Below are 12,593 nucleotides of genomic sequence, written 5' to 3' on the forward strand. Positions count from 1 at the left end.
GGCGGCACGCGTGCACAGGTGCCAAGTTGGCGCCTGGTTTCCGTAGTGTAGTGGTCATCACGTTCGCCTAACACGCGAAAGGTCCCCGGTTCGAAACCGGGCGGAAACAGTCTTTGCTATTGGTGCTTCCACAAAAAGCACGCGGCAAAGTCATCAGTACCCCCGGCGACGCAGAGCACGAAACAATATGAATCGCGGCCGTTTATCTCTCTGGAGACAACGAAGAAAGCGGACGGGGACTAGCGACTTCCCTCCTTCCCTACGGTCAGCCTTCTGCCAAATGTCTTTAACTTAGAGCACATTGCCTGTTCCTGCTTGGCCAACTTTCTGCTTTTGTTTTGTTTTTCTTTGTTTTTTCCCCCCTGCTCAGCTGCTTGCATCTTTCTTTGTTGTTGCTGCTGTTGTTTTTGCCCCGACGACAGGAGGGCTGGAACAAGGCCAGAGCCGACCTTTGTCTACGAATGGCCAGATCCCCGCTCAAGGAGCGTTTCAAATACAGTAGACCTTCACGGTCCCGTGCCTGCAGCAGTTACTGTCACTCCAATCCCCGAGACAGCAAGTGTGACCGAATCCAGTTTAAAACCCCTCGTCCCCTCTCCATCCATCCGGGCATTTTCCTCCGTTCGTCCGGGGTCAGTGTGCGGTGGCAGCAGGCTAAGCGGGGTGCTCCAGACGTCCCTCTCCCCAGCAACGCTTTCCGGCTCCCTCCGGTGGGGTCGCCCCCGAGGCATTCCCAGGCCAGATGAGATGCGGGATCCCTCCGGCGACTTCTGGCTCGACCCCAGCGTCTCCTCCCAGTTGGACGTGCCCGGCAAAACCTCCAGACGAAGACGTCCAGGAGGCATCCTAGTCAGACGCCCGAACCCCCTCCACTGGCTCCTTTCGACGCAAAAGGTGCAGCGTTTCTACTCCGATCTCCTTACGGATGTCGGCCCTCCTCACCCTGTACGTGAGGCTGAGCCAAGCCACCCTGAGGAGGAAGCTCATTTCAGCCACTTTTATTCGCAGCCCCATCATTTTGGTCACCACCCAAAAGCCCATGACCATAGTTGAGGGCAGCCGCGTATATCGGCCGCTAAATGGAAAACTTTGCCTACCGGCTCAGCTCCCTCTTCATCACGGCGGTCGGCAGGTTTTGCCGCTCGCTGAGCAGGCGCGTGTACGCGGGTACGAGCCAGGCCGGTCTTCAGGCATGTTTCCGTAGTGTAGTCGTTATCACGTTCGCCTCACACGCGAAAGGTCCCCGGTTCGAAACCGGGCGGAAACACTCTTCTTTGCTTGGGCATTCAGGCCAAGCTGTGGTCAGTCACATCGTCACACGCCCGCACGGTGCTCAGCGCCAGTCCAAGGAAACCGCTGCTGTTTGTTGATAGGCGCAGCGGCCTATGCCCTCACTTGGACAAAAGGACACGGGGCGGCAGCAACTTTTGCCCTCTCTGGTGAGCAGTAGGCAGCTGCGGGAAAAGGAAAACCTCCCCGTCGGGGAATCGAACCCCGGTCTTCCGCGTGACAGGCGGAGATACTGTCCACTATACTAACGAGGAACCCCGCAGCGCCCTGCTTGGCCTGTAAACCGGCTGGTGGCGCTGTTCCAGCACTTAGGGGGAGTATACGGAAACATGCAAGGAGGCCTTTAACACGTAGAAGGACAGCCAGGCATTTTTTCCTGATCTTCAGCTGATGTTGAGCTCCCCCTTGAGGTCCTGGGTGATGGTGGCGTCCAGGAAGCGCAAGGAGTCCACAGTGCCGACTGGGGAGTCTCACAGGATGATGGTTGGATGGGAAGGCGCTCTGTCTGAAATACACAACCATCTGTGCTGTCTTTAGAGCTTGTAGCTCCACGTTGCGCTGCCCGCACCAGGTCATCGGATGGTCAGCCTCCCACCTGTAGGCAGACTCAACCCCACCGGAGATGAGCCCAACGACAGTGGTGTCTTGTCAAGCACGGTCGTTAGCCGGGAGCCGCTGGTGAAGTCTCTCAGAGTACTGTCGCTTCGCTTCTCTCACCGCCTTGCTAAACCTAAAGTCTTCCCAGAAGCCGTTGCAAGACGTCGCAGTCTCTACGTCCTCACCCAGGCTGTCGGTAGCAGTCCTGAAAACATACCAGTCGGGGCAGTCCAAGCCCCAAGTCCAGGCTCCTCCACGGCTTCGCCGTTCAACTTCTTTGCTGTCCTCACAGCCGCTGTGGAGAGCTTTTAATTTCGGCCCGTGTGCAGGGACCGGGTGGACCACGACGTGGTCAGAGTGTCCCTGTACAGCGTGCGGGACGCTGTGATAGGCGCATCCGATTGCGGCGACACAACGATTCAAAGCATTCTCCTCTCTGGTCGTACATTTCATAGACGCTCTGTATTTGGGAAGTTTATGACTTAGATTACCTTTGTTAAAGTTGCCGCGGACAATCACTACCGCGCCCGGGCTTGTCCGCTCCGAAGGCGGTACCCGGTCGGAAAGCTTGCCCCGTGCCCCCTACACGTTGGCCTGCGGTGGCATGTGAACGCCGACCGGCGCGAAGGACGCAAAGACGCCGGGGGAGGAGAAGGCTTTGACTGAACAACTTCAGCAACCAGTAGCGCTATTGATGGGTAGGGATCCTTCGTGTGAAAGGGAGGAGAGTAAAAAAAAAAAAAAAAAAAAAAAAAAAAAAGGCTATCCTCGACACGTAAAATGACCGTGTTGCCTGGCATTGTAAACGTTTGCGGGTCAGCACACAGGTCGCTTCGGCGGCACGCGTGCACAGGTGGCAAGTTGGCGCCTGGTTTCCGTAGTGTAGTGGTCATCACGTTCGCCTAACACGCGAAAGGTCCCCGGTTCGAAACCGGGCGGAAACAGTCTTTGCTATTGGTGCTTCCACAAAAAGCACGCGGCAAAGTCATCAGTACCCCCGGCGACGCAGAGCACGAAACAATATGAATCGCGGCCGTTTATCTCTCTGGAGACAACGAAGAAAGCGGACGGGGACTAGCGACTTCCCTCCTTCCCTACGGTCAGCCTTCTGCCAAATGTCTTTAACTTAGAGCACATTGCCTGTTCCTGCTTGGCCAACTTTCTGCTTTTGTTTTGTTTTTCTTTGTTTTTTCCCCCCTGCTCAGCTGCTTGCATCTTTCTTTGTTGTTGCTGCTGTTGTTTTTGCCCCGACGACAGGAGGGCTGGAACAAGGCCAGAGCCGACCTTTGTCTACGAATGGCCAGATCCCCGCTCAAGGAGCGTTTCAAATACAGTAGACCTTCACGGTCCCGTGCCTGCAGCAGTTACTGTCACTCCAATCCCCGAGACAGCAAGTGTGACCGAATCCAGTTTAAAACCCCTCGTCCCCTCTCCATCCATCCGGGCATTTTCCTCCGTTCGTCCGGGGTCAGTGTGCGGTGGCAGCAGGCTAAGCGGGGTGCTCCAGACGTCCCTCTCCCCAGCAACGCTTTCCGGCTCCCTCCGGTGGGGTCGCCCCCGAGGCATTCCCAGGCCAGATGAGATGCGGGATCCCTCCGGCGACTTCTGGCTCGACCCCAGCGTCTCCTCCCAGTTGGACGTGCCCGGCAAAACCTCCAGACGAAGACGTCCAGGAGGCATCCTAGTCAGACGCCCGAACCCCCTCCACTGGCTCCTTTCGACGCAAAAGGTGCAGCGTTTCTACTCCGATCTCCTTACGGGTGGCTTGGCTCAGCCTCACCCTGTACGTGAGGCTGAGCCAAGCCACCCTGAGGAGGAAACTCATTTCAGCCACTTTTATTCGCAGCCCCATCATTTTGGTCACCACCCAAAAGCCCATGACCATAGGTGAGGGCAGCCGCGTATATCGGCCGCTAAATGGAAAACTTTGCCTACCGGCTCAGCTCCCTCTTCATCACGGCGGTCGGCAGGTTTTGCCGCTCGCTGAGCAGGCGCGTGTACGCGGGTACGAGCCAGGCCGGCCTTCAGGCATGTTTCCGTAGTGTAGTGGTTATCACGTTCGCCTCACACGCGAAAGGTCCCCGGTTCGAAACCGGGCGGAAACACTCTTCTTTGCTTGGGCATTCAGGCCAAGCTGTGGTCAGTCACATCGTCACACGCCCGCACGGTGCTCAGCGCCAGTCCAAGGAAACCGCTGCTGTTTGTTGATAGGCGCAGCGGCCTATGCCCTCACTTGGACAAAAGGACACGGGGCGGCACCACCTTTTGCCCTCTCTGGTGAGCAGTAGGCAGCTGCGGGAAAAGGAAAACCTCCCCGTCGGGGAATCGAACCCCGGTCTTCCGCGTGACAGGCGGAGATACTGTCCACTATACTAACGAGGAACCCCGCAGCGCCCTGCTTGGCCTGTAAACCGGCTGGTGGCGCTGTTCCAGCACTTAGGGGGAATATACGGAAACATGCAAGGAGGCCTTTAACACGTAGAAGGACGGCCAGGCATTTTTTCCTGATCTTCAGCTGATGTTGAGCTCCCCCTTGAGGTCCTGGGTGATGGTGGCGTCCAGGAAGCGCAAGGAGTCCACAGTGCCGACTGGGGAGTCTCACAGGATGATGGTTGGATGGGAAGGCGCTCTGTCTGAAATACACAACCATCTGTGCTGTCTTTAGAGCTTGTAGCTCCACGTTGCGCTGCCCGCACCAGGTCATCGGATGGTCAGCCTCCCACCTGTAGGCAGACTCAACCCCACCGGAGATGAGCCCAACGACAGTGGTGTCTTGTCAAGCACGGCCGTTAGCCGGGAGCCGCTGGTGAAGTCTCTCAGAGTACTGTCGCTTCGCTTCTCTCACCGCCTTGCTAAACCTAAAGTCTTCCCAGAAGCCGTTGCAAGACGTCGCAGTCTCTACGTCCTCACCCAGGCTGTCGGTAGCAGTCCTGAAAACATACCAGTCGGGGCAGTCCAAGCCCCAAGTCCAGGCTCCTCCACGGCTTCGCCGTTCAACCTCTTTGCTGTCCTCACAGCCGCTGTGGAGAGCTTTTAATTTCGGCCCGTGTGCAGGGACCGGGTGGACCACGACGTGGTCAGAGTGTCCCTGTACAGCGTGCGGGACGCTGTGATAGGCGCATCCGATTGCGGCGACACAACGATTCAAAGCATTCTCCTCTCTGGTCGTACATTTCATAGACGCTCTGTATTTGGGAAGTTTATGACTTAGATTACCTTTGTTAAAGTTGCCGCGGACAATCACTACCGCGCCCGGGCTTGTCCGCTCCGAAGGCGGTACCCGGTCGGAAAGCTTGCCCCGTGCCCCCTACACGTTGGCCTGCGGTGGCATGTGAACGCCGACCGGCGCGAAGGACGCAAAGACGCCGGGGGAGGAGAAGGCTTTGACTGAACAACTTCAGCAACCAGTAGCGCTATTGATGGGTAGGGATCCTTCGTGTGAAAGGGAGGAGAGTAAAAAAAAAAAAAAAAAAAAAAAAAAAAAGGCTATCCTCGACACGTAAAATGACCGTGTTGCCTGGCATTGTAAACGTTTGCGGGTCAGCACACAGGTCGCTTCGGCGGCACGCGTGCACAGGTGGCAAGTTGGCGCCTGGTTTCCGTAGTGTAGTGGTCATCACGTTCGCCTAACACGCGAAAGGTCCCCGGTTCGAAACCGGGCGGAAACAGTCTTTGCTATTGGTGCTTCCACAAAAAGCACGCGGCAAAGTCATCAGTACCCCCGGCGACGCAGAGCACGAAACAATATGAATCGCGGCCGTTTATCTCTCTGGAGACAACGAAGAAAGCGGACGGGGACTAGCGACTTCCCTCCTTCCCTACGGTCAGCCTTCTGCCAAATGTCTTTAACTTAGAGCACATTGCCTGTTCCTGCTTGGCCAACTTTCTGCTTTTGTTTTGTTTTTCTTTGTTTTTTCCCCCCTGCTCAGCTGCTTGCATCTTTCTTTGTTGTTGCTGCTGTTGTTTTTGCCCCGACGACAGGAGGGCTGGAACAAGGCCAGAGCCGACCTTTGTCTACGAATGGCCAGATCCCCGCTCAAGGAGCGTTTCAAATACAGTAGACCTTCACGGTCCCGTGCCTGCAGCAGTTACTGTCACTCCAATCCCTGAGACAGCAAGTGTGACCGAATCCAGTTTAAAACCCCTCGTCCCCTCTCCATCCATCCGGGCATTTTCCTCCGTTCGTCCGGGGTCAGTGTGCGGTGGCAGCAGGCTAAGCGGGGTGCTCCAGACGTCCCTCTCCCCAGCAACGCTTTCCGGCTCCCTCCGGTGGGGTCGCCCCCGAGGCATTCCCAGGCCAGATGAGATGCGGGATCCCTCCGGCGACTTCTGGCTCGACCCCAGCGTCTCCTCCCAGTTGGACGTGCCCGGCAAAACCTCCAGACGAAGACGTCCAGGAGGCATCCTAGTCAGACGCCCGAACCCCCTCCACTGGCTCCTTTCGACGCAAAAGGTGCAGCGTTTCTACTCCGATCTCCTTACGGGTGGCTTGGCTCAGCCTCACCCTGTACGTGAGGCTGAGCCAAGCCACCCTGAGGAGGAAACTCATTTCAGCCACTTTTATTCGCAGCCCCATCATTTTGGTCACCACCCAAAAGCCCATGACCATAGGTGAGGGCAGCCGCGTATATCGGCCGCTAAATGGAAAACTTTGCCTACCGGCTCAGCTCCCTCTTCATCACGGCGGTCGGCAGGTTTTGCCGCTCGCTGAGCAGGCGCGTGTACGCGGGTACGAGCCAGGTCGGCCTTCAGGCATGTTTCCGTAGTGTAGTGGTTATCACGTTCGCCTCACACGCGAAAGGTCCCCGGTTCGAAACCGGGCGGAAACACTCTTCTTTGCTTGGGCATTCAGGCCAAGCTGTGGTCAGTCACATCGTCACACGCCCGCACGGTGCTCAGCGCCAGTCCAAGGAAACCGCTGCTGTTTTTTGATAGGCGCAGCGGCCTATGCCCTCACTTGGACAAAAGGACACGGGGCGGCAGCAACTTTTGCCCTCTCTGGTGAGCAGTAGGCAGCTGCGGGAAAAGGAAAACCTCCCCGTCGGGGAATCGAACCCCGGTCTTCCGCGTGACAGGCGGAGATACTGTCCACTATACTAACGAGGAACCCCGCAGCGCCCTGCTTGGCCTGTAAACCGGCTGGTGGCGCTGTTCCAGCACTTAGGGGGAATATACGGAAACATGCAAGGAGGCCTTTAACACGTAGAAGGACGGCCAGGCATTTTTTCCTGATCTTCAGCTGATGTTGAGCTCCCCCTTGAGGTCCTGGGTGATGGTGGCGTCCAGGAAGCGCAAGGAGTCCACAGTGCCGACTGGGGAGTCTCACAGGATGATGGTTGGATGGGAAGGCGCTCTGTCTGAAATACACAACCATCTGTGCTGTCTTTAGAGCTTGTAGCTCCACGTTGCGCTGCCCGCACCAGGTCATCGGATGGTCAGCCTCCCACCTGTAGGCAGACTCAACCCCACCGGAGATGAGCCCAACGACAGTGGTGTCTTGTCAAGCACGGTCGTTAGCCGGGAGCCGCTGGTGAAGTCTCTCAGAGTACTGTCGCTTCGCTTCTCTCACCGCCTTGCTAAACCTAAAGTCTTCCCAGAAGCCGTTGCAAGACGTCGCAGTCTCTACGTCCTCACCCAGGCTGTCGGTAGCAGTCCTGAAAACATACCAGTCGGGGCAGTCCAAGCCCCAAGTCCAGGCTCCTCCACGGCTTCGCCGTTCAACTTCTTTGCTGTCCTCACAGCCGCTGTGGAGAGCTTTTAATTTCGGCCCATGTGCAGGGACCGGGTGGACCACGACGTGGTCAGAGTGTCCCTGTACAGCGTGCGGGACGCTGTGATAGGCGCATCCGATTGCGGCGACACAACGATTCAAAGCATTCTCCTCTCTGGTCGTACATTTCATAGACGCTCTGTATTTGGGAAGTTTATGACTTAGATTACCTTTGTTAAAGTTGCCGCGGACAATCACTACCGCGCCCGGGCTTGTCCGCTCCGAAGGCGGTACCCGGTCGGAAAGCTTGCCCCGTGCCCCCTACACGTTGGCCTGCGGTGGCATGTGAACGCCGACCGGCGCGAAGGACGCAAAGACGCCGGGGGAGGAGAAGGCTTTGACTGAACAACTTCAGCAACCAGTAGCGCTATTGATGGGTAGGGATCCTTCGTGTGAAAGGGAGGAGAGAAAAAAAAAAAAAAAAAAAAAAAAAAAGGCTATCCTCGACACGTAAAATGACCGTGTTGCCTGGCATTGTAAACGTTTGCGGGTCAGCACACAGGTCGCTTCGGCGGCACGCGTGCACAGGTGGCAAGTTGGCGCCTGGTTTCCGTAGTGTAGTGGTCATCACGTTCGCCTAACACGCGAAAGGTCCCCGGTTCGAAACCGGGCGGAAACAGTCTTTGCTATTGGTGCTTCCACAAAAAGCACGCGGCAAAGTCATCAGTACCCCCGGCGACGCAGAGCACGAAACAATATGAATCGCGGCCGTTTATCTCTCTGGAGACAACGAAGAAAGCGGACGGGGACTAGCGACTTCCCTCCTTCCCTACGGTCAGCCTTCTGCCAAATGTCTTTAACTTAGAGCACATTGCCTGTTCCTGCTTGGCCAACTTTCTGCTTTTGTTTTGTTTTTCTTTGTTTTTTCCCCCCTGCTCAGCTGCTTGCATCTTTCTTTGTTGTTGCTGCTGTTGTTTTTGCCCCGACGACAGGAGGGCTGGAACAAGGCCAGAGCCGACCTTTGTCTACGAATGGCCAGATCCCCGCTCAAGGAGCGTTTCAAATACAGTAGACCTTCACGGTCCCGTGCCTGCAGCAGTTACTGTCACTCCAATCCCCGAGACAGCAAGTGTGACCGAATCCAGTTTAAAACCCCTCGTCCCCTCTCCATCCATCCGGGCATTTTCCTCCGTTCGTCCGGGGTCAGTGTGCGGTGGCAGCAGGCTAAGCGGGGTGCTCCAGACGTCCCTCTCCCCAGCAACGCTTTCCGGCTCCCTCCGGTGGGGTCGCCCCCGAGGCATTCCCAGGCCAGATGAGATGCGGGATCCCTCCGGCGACTTCTGGCTCGACCCCAGCGTCTCCTCCCAGTTGGACGTGCCCGGCAAAACCTCCAGACGAAGACGTCCAGGAGGCATCCTAGTCAGACGCCCGAACCCCCTCCACTGGCTCCTTTCGACGCAAAAGGTGCAGCGTTTCTACTCCGATCTCCTTACGGATGTCGGCCCTCCTCACCCTGTACGTGAGGCTGAGCCAAGCCACCCTGAGGAGGAAGCTCATTTCAGCCACTTTTATTCGCAGCCCCATCATTTTGGTCACCACCCAAAAGCCCATGACCATAGTTGAGGGCAGCCGCGTATATCGGCCGCTAAATGGAAAACTTTGCCTACCGGCTCAGCTCCCTCTTCATCACGGCGGTCGGCAGGTTTTGCCGCTCGCTGAGCAGGCGCGTGTACGCGGGTACGAGCCAGGCCGGTCTTCAGGCATGTTTCCGTAGTGTAGTCGTTATCACGTTCGCCTCACACGCGAAAGGTCCCCGGTTCGAAACCGGGCGGAAACACTCTTCTTTGCTTGGGCATTCAGGCCAAGCTGTGGTCAGTCACATCGTCACACGCCCGCACGGTGCTCAGCGCCGTGTACGCCGTCCAAGGAAACCGCTGCTGCTTGTTGATAGGCGCAGCGGCCTATGCCCTCACTTGGACAAAAGGGCACGGGGCGGCAGCAACTTTTGCCCTCTCTGGTGAGCAGTAGGCAGCTGCGGGAAAAGGAAAACCTCCCCGTCGGGGAATCGAACCCCGGTCTTCCGCGTGACAGGCGGAGATACTGTCCACTATACTAACGAGGAACCCCGCAGCGCCCTGCTTGGCCTGTAAACCGGCTGGTGGCGCTGTTCCAGCACTTAGGGGGAGTATACGGAAACATGCAAGGAGGCCTTTAACACGTAGAAGGACGGCCAGGCATTTTTTCCTGATCTTCAGCTGATGTTGAGCTCCCCCTTGAGGTCCTGGGTGATGGTGGCGTCCAGGAAGCGCAAGGAGTCCACAGTGCCGCCTGGGGAGTCTCACAGGATGATGGTTGGATGGGAAGGCGCTCTGTCTGAAATACACAACCATCTGTGCTGTCTTTAGAGCTTGTAGCTCCACGTTGCGCTGCCCGCACCAGGTCATCGGATGGTCAGCCTCCCACCTGTAGGCAGACTCAACCCCACCGGAGATGAGCCCAACGACAGTGGTGTCTTGTCAAGCACGGTCGTTAGCCGGGAGCCGCTGGTGAAGTCTCTCAGAGTACTGTCGCTTCGCTTCTCTCACCGCCTTGCTAAACCTAAAGTCTTCCCAGAAGCCGTTGCAAGACGTCGCAGTCTCTACGTCCTCACCCAGGCTGTCGGTAGCAGTCCTGAAAACATACCAGTCGGGGCAGTCCAAGCCCCAAGTCCAGGCTCCTCCACGGCTTCGCCGTTCAACTTCTTTGCTGTCCTCACAGCCGCTGTGGAGAGCTTTTAATTTCGGCCCGTGTGCAGGGACCGGGTGGACCACGACGTGGTCAGAGTGTCCCTGTACAGCGTGCGGGACGCTGTGATAGGCGCATCCGATTGCGGCGACACAACGATTCAAAGCATTCTCCTCTCTGGTCGTACATTTCATAGACGCTCTGTATTTGGGAAGTTTATGACTTAGATTACCTTTGTTAAAGTTGCCGCGGACAATCACTACCGCGCCCGGGCTTGTCCGCTCCGAAGGCGGTACCCGGTCGGAAAGCTTGCCCCGTGCCCCCTACACGTTGGCCTGCGGTGGCATGTGAACGCCGACCGGCGCGAAGGACGCAAAGACGCCGGGGGAGGAGAAGGCTTTGACTGAACAACTTCAGCAACCAGTAGCGCTATTGATGGGTAGGGATCCTTCGTGTGAAAGGGAGGAGAGAAAAAAAAAAAAAAAAAAAAAAAAAAAAAAGGCTATCCTCGACACGTAAAATGACCGTGTTGCCTGGCATTGTAAACGTTTGCGGGTCAGCACACAGGTCGCTTCGGCGGCACGCGTGCACAGGTGGCAAGTTGGCGCCTGGTTTCCGTAGTGTAGTGGTCATCACGTTCGCCTAACACGCGAAAGGTCCCCGGTTCGAAACCGGGCGGAAACAGTCTTTGCTATTGGTGCTTCCACAAAAAGCACGCGGCAAAGTCATCAGTACCCCCGGCGACGCAGAGCACGAAACAATATGAATCGCGGCCGTTTATCTCTCTGGAGACAACGAAGAAAGCGGACGGGGACTAGCGACTTCCCTCCTTCCCTACGGTCAGCCTTCTGCCAAATGTCTTTAACTTAGAGCACATTGCCTGTTCCTGCTTGGCCAACTTTCTGCTTTTGTTTTGTTTTTCTTTGTTTTTTCCCCCCTGCTCAGCTGCTTGCATCTTTCTTTGTTGTTGCTGCTGTTGTTTTTGCCCCGACGACAGGAGGGCTGGAACAAGGCCAGAGCCGACCTTTGTCTACGAATGGCCAGATCCCCGCTCAAGGAGCGTTTCAAATACAGTAGACCTTCACGGTCCCGTGCCTGCAGCAGTTACTGTCACTCCAATCCCCGAGACAGCAAGTGTGACCGAATCCAGTTTAAAACCCCTCGTCCCCTCTCCATCCATCCGGGCATTTTCCTCCGTTCGTCCGGGGTCAGTGTGCGGTGGCAGCAGGCTAAGCGGGGTGCTCCAGACGTCCCTCTCCCCAGCAACGCTTTCCGGCTCCCTCCGGTGGGGTCGCCCCCGAGGCATTCCCAGGCCAGATGAGATGCGGGATCCCTCCGGCGACTTCTGGCTCGACCCCAGCGTCTCCTCCCAGTTGGACGTGCCCGGCAAAACCTCCAGACGAAGACGTCCAGGAGGCATCCTAGTCAGACGCCCGAACCCCTTCCACTGGCTCCTTTCGACGCAAAAGGTGCAGCGTTTCTACTCCGATCTCCTTACGGGTGGCTTGGCTCAGCCTCACCCTGTACGTGAGGGTGAGCCAAGCCACCCTGAGGAGGAAACTCATTTCAGCCACTTTTATTCGCAGCCCCATCATTTTGGTCACCACCCAAAAGCCCATGACCATAGGTGAGGGCAGCCGCGTATATCGGCCGCTAAATGGAAAACTTTGCCTACCGGCTCAGCTCCCTCTTCATCACGGCGGTCGGCAGGTTTTGCCGCTCGCTGAGCAGGCGCGTGTACGCGGGTACGAGCCAGCCAGGCCGGCCTTCAGGCATGTTTCCGTAGTGTAGTGGTTATCACGTTCGCCTCACACGCGAAAGGTCCCCGGTTCGAAACCGGGCGGAAACACTCTTCTTTGCTTGGGCATTCAGGCCAAGCTGTGGTCAGTCACATCGTCACACGCCCGCACGGTGCTCAGCGCCAGTCCAAGGAAACCGCTGCTGCTTGTTGATAGGCGCAGCGGCCTATGCCCTCACTTGGACAAAAGGGCACGGGGCGGCAGCAACTTTTGCCCTCTCTGGTGAGCAGTAGGCAGCTGCGGGAAAAGGAAAACCTCCCCGTCGGGGAATCGAACCCCGGTCTTCCGCGTGACAGGCGGAGATACTGTCCACTATACTAACGAGGAACCCCGCAGCGCCCTGCTTGGCCTGTAAACCGGCTGGTGGCGCTGTTCCAGCACTTAGGGGGAGTATACGGAAACATGCAAGGAGGCCTTTAACACGTAGAAGGACGGCCAGGCATTTTTTCCTGATCTTCAGCTGATGTTGAGCT

General features: G+C 57.0%; 15 non-coding genes across 15 annotated transcripts; 10 read left to right on the forward strand and 5 right to left on the reverse strand.

Moving 5' to 3' along the window:
• The first annotated feature begins 36 nt into the window (after positions 1 to 36).
• Positions 37 to 109, forward strand: trnav-aac (transfer RNA valine (anticodon AAC)). The gene has a single exon. It is a non-coding gene; the product is annotated as a tRNA-Val (tRNA).
• Positions 110 to 1,194: 1,085 nt separating this feature from the next.
• Positions 1,195 to 1,267, forward strand: trnav-cac (transfer RNA valine (anticodon CAC)). The gene has a single exon. It is a non-coding gene; the product is annotated as a tRNA-Val (tRNA).
• A 205-nt stretch (positions 1,268 to 1,472) lies between these two features.
• Positions 1,473 to 1,544, reverse strand: trnad-guc (transfer RNA aspartic acid (anticodon GUC)). The gene has a single exon. It is a non-coding gene; the product is annotated as a tRNA-Asp (tRNA).
• Positions 1,545 to 2,758: 1,214 nt separating this feature from the next.
• On the forward strand, positions 2,759 to 2,831 carry trnav-aac (transfer RNA valine (anticodon AAC)). The gene has a single exon. It is a non-coding gene; the product is annotated as a tRNA-Val (tRNA).
• Positions 2,832 to 3,919: 1,088 nt separating this feature from the next.
• Positions 3,920 to 3,992, forward strand: trnav-cac (transfer RNA valine (anticodon CAC)). The gene has a single exon. It is a non-coding gene; the product is annotated as a tRNA-Val (tRNA).
• Positions 3,993 to 4,197: 205 nt separating this feature from the next.
• On the reverse strand, positions 4,198 to 4,269 carry trnad-guc (transfer RNA aspartic acid (anticodon GUC)). The gene has a single exon. It is a non-coding gene; the product is annotated as a tRNA-Asp (tRNA).
• Positions 4,270 to 5,482: 1,213 nt separating this feature from the next.
• On the forward strand, positions 5,483 to 5,555 carry trnav-aac (transfer RNA valine (anticodon AAC)). The gene has a single exon. It is a non-coding gene; the product is annotated as a tRNA-Val (tRNA).
• A 1,088-nt stretch (positions 5,556 to 6,643) lies between these two features.
• On the forward strand, positions 6,644 to 6,716 carry trnav-cac (transfer RNA valine (anticodon CAC)). The gene has a single exon. It is a non-coding gene; the product is annotated as a tRNA-Val (tRNA).
• Positions 6,717 to 6,921: 205 nt separating this feature from the next.
• trnad-guc (transfer RNA aspartic acid (anticodon GUC)) lies at positions 6,922 to 6,993 on the reverse strand. The gene has a single exon. It is a non-coding gene; the product is annotated as a tRNA-Asp (tRNA).
• A 1,210-nt stretch (positions 6,994 to 8,203) lies between these two features.
• trnav-aac (transfer RNA valine (anticodon AAC)) lies at positions 8,204 to 8,276 on the forward strand. The gene has a single exon. It is a non-coding gene; the product is annotated as a tRNA-Val (tRNA).
• Positions 8,277 to 9,361: 1,085 nt separating this feature from the next.
• On the forward strand, positions 9,362 to 9,434 carry trnav-cac (transfer RNA valine (anticodon CAC)). Its single transcript has one exon. It is a non-coding gene; the product is annotated as a tRNA-Val (tRNA).
• Positions 9,435 to 9,647: 213 nt separating this feature from the next.
• On the reverse strand, positions 9,648 to 9,719 carry trnad-guc (transfer RNA aspartic acid (anticodon GUC)). Its single transcript has one exon. It is a non-coding gene; the product is annotated as a tRNA-Asp (tRNA).
• Positions 9,720 to 10,932: 1,213 nt separating this feature from the next.
• trnav-aac (transfer RNA valine (anticodon AAC)) lies at positions 10,933 to 11,005 on the forward strand. Its single transcript has one exon. It is a non-coding gene; the product is annotated as a tRNA-Val (tRNA).
• Positions 11,006 to 12,097: 1,092 nt separating this feature from the next.
• On the forward strand, positions 12,098 to 12,170 carry trnav-cac (transfer RNA valine (anticodon CAC)). Its single transcript has one exon. It is a non-coding gene; the product is annotated as a tRNA-Val (tRNA).
• Positions 12,171 to 12,375: 205 nt separating this feature from the next.
• On the reverse strand, positions 12,376 to 12,447 carry trnad-guc (transfer RNA aspartic acid (anticodon GUC)). The gene has a single exon. It is a non-coding gene; the product is annotated as a tRNA-Asp (tRNA).
• Positions 12,448 to 12,593: the final 146 nt, after the last annotated feature.

The sequence above is a fragment of the Lutjanus erythropterus genome, chromosome 15 (assembly GCF_056507025.1).
Source record: "Lutjanus erythropterus isolate fLutEry1 chromosome 15, fLutEry1.hap2, whole genome shotgun sequence".
Lineage (NCBI taxonomy): Eukaryota > Metazoa > Chordata > Actinopteri > Lutjaniformes > Lutjanidae > Lutjanus > Lutjanus erythropterus.